The sequence below is a fragment of the Cygnus olor genome, chromosome 5, assembly GCF_009769625.2.
Source record: "Cygnus olor isolate bCygOlo1 chromosome 5, bCygOlo1.pri.v2, whole genome shotgun sequence".
Lineage (NCBI taxonomy): Eukaryota > Metazoa > Chordata > Aves > Anseriformes > Anatidae > Cygnus > Cygnus olor.
Window position 1 is genome coordinate 45,898,223 of NC_049173.1, and position 2,109 is coordinate 45,900,331.

Genomic DNA, 2,109 nt, shown 5'->3' on the forward strand with positions numbered 1-2,109 from the left:
TATTGACTCCTGCCACTTTTTTTTTAAAGAGTAACAGGAACATAAAATGTGATGCATGATAAAATACTACTACAGGTTTCCATATCAATCCAATGCAAAGTGCCAGCATTGTTGACCAGCATACAACCTGACAAGAGAAGATGTAGTTATAACTCACTCTCAGATATCTGCTGGGAGTACATCACAGTCAAAGTAAAACTAGTTATTTGCCTGCAAATAGATACATTTTCTTCTAGATGCAAGTGGTGTTAGAGCCAGCTATTTTGCAACAACAAATATATATATTATATATAATATTCCAACAAATTTTAAAAAACTCAATAGTAAAGGACTAGAACTGTTTAAAGAGAGATAGAGAAGAAAACAGAGTGAATCTTGTTTTTAAAAACTACTTTGTTGAGGCCATTCATCACAGAACCATAAGTAATCTAGAGAAAATGAGATTAGAGGCTACTGTGCCCAAAAGGCCAGCAAGTTTGGTTACAGGTTTAATACAAATAGTCTCTTGATTTTCAGTACTGTCTCCTGGCCTTTTTCCTCACTGCACAACAAACCCCACCTGTTGGAAATTGTGGCTTAGTGGCTTCGTGTATTTTCCAAAGCTCCTTAGTTTGAATGCAATTGCACTTGGAAAGGCAACCGTAGTTCTTAAAGAGCCACAATAAATTCAAATGTCATGCACATGACATGTAACATCTTACAAGATAGGAATGTTGAAGGCACATTACCAAAAGGACTAGACATTAAATGCCTTAGAGGAAAATACTCTTTTTCACAACTGTATGACAAGTGCTGTTTAACCACAGGTGTTTCAGCTACCTCGCCATGAAGACAAAACCCAAAAGAAAGTCTCCTTGAAATGCCCTCTGTACCGCAGCACACTGCTGCCCCCACGATTCTCCAAGCAATTACGTTCTCGCAGAGCAGTTTGCAACAATTTCAGAGACAGGTAAGAGAAATCTACGTTAAAAACATCACAACTGGATTCCTACATGACCAACTCCCTACCACCACCACCACCCCCCCCCCCCAGTTAAGCTACAGCATCTTCAAGGAGATCATGCTACTGATCTGGAAATGGGGCAGAGGTCTGGAATGGAGGACAGGAACTGGTTTCAGCGCCCTGTGCCCTCAACTTTTTCTGTTTCATTATACATGTTAAAGGAAAAGGCAATGCTCTCTGCCACGGGATAATTACTTTCCCTCCTCTATCTAGGCCAGGAAGACATAGGCTAATAATGAAAACATGTAGTTTATTTACAATAAATGCACCTATATTGTTCCATCCTCCATCCACGACACACACTGCTGCCCACTGCTGAAGACACATGGTAGCTACAGTGGTAACCAAAGTACCTTTCTTTCTCAAACTTTATACAAGTCCTCTCCCCTTCTGGCCCATCATTTTTCCATTGTTCTAGGCTCCAATGAGATTTTTATTAACATCTCTTTCTAGTGCACTGTTTTAAAGTTTCTAAATACAAAGTAGGACTTGCTTTGCTCTGTTTTAGCTGTCTTTGCTCCCTTTAAAATCATGTAGGAGCTTAAAACTTATGTGCCATTATTAATTTTGCATAGTAATACAACAGGCTGGGATTTTTTTTTTCTCCTGCCTTTTAAATAGTAATTCCCTGGCTGCCCCTGTCAGAGAATGACACCTACCATCTTTCAGAGGGCTACCTCTCACTTTCGGGGAAGAGACCTAACTTTCTCCTGCAAACATTGCAGAATGAGAGTTTCAAGTTATGGTCAAGTTTCCTTCAAGTCTATGATGTGTTATTTAGTTGCAAGCATAGCAAAATAACTTTTTAACATCAAAGGACATTTATTAAACTACTTGTCTTTTTCTAGTTTTGAGTTATAAGAGTGTTTGTCACAAGCTCCCTCATATTCCTCTCTTAAGGTGCACAGTGGTCAGGCTGAATGAAGTCCAGTCCATACGACCACAGCTGGATCTCTGGGAGAAGCCAGAAAGGATGAGGGGTTTCTTAGCACTACTGTATTTACATTCAAAATTCAAAAACAGGCTGAAGGATGTCCAGCTTTTTCTAAGACAGAACTGCTTAAGAAATACTCCATTTCTATTACTCTTTTTTTTTTTTTTAAACA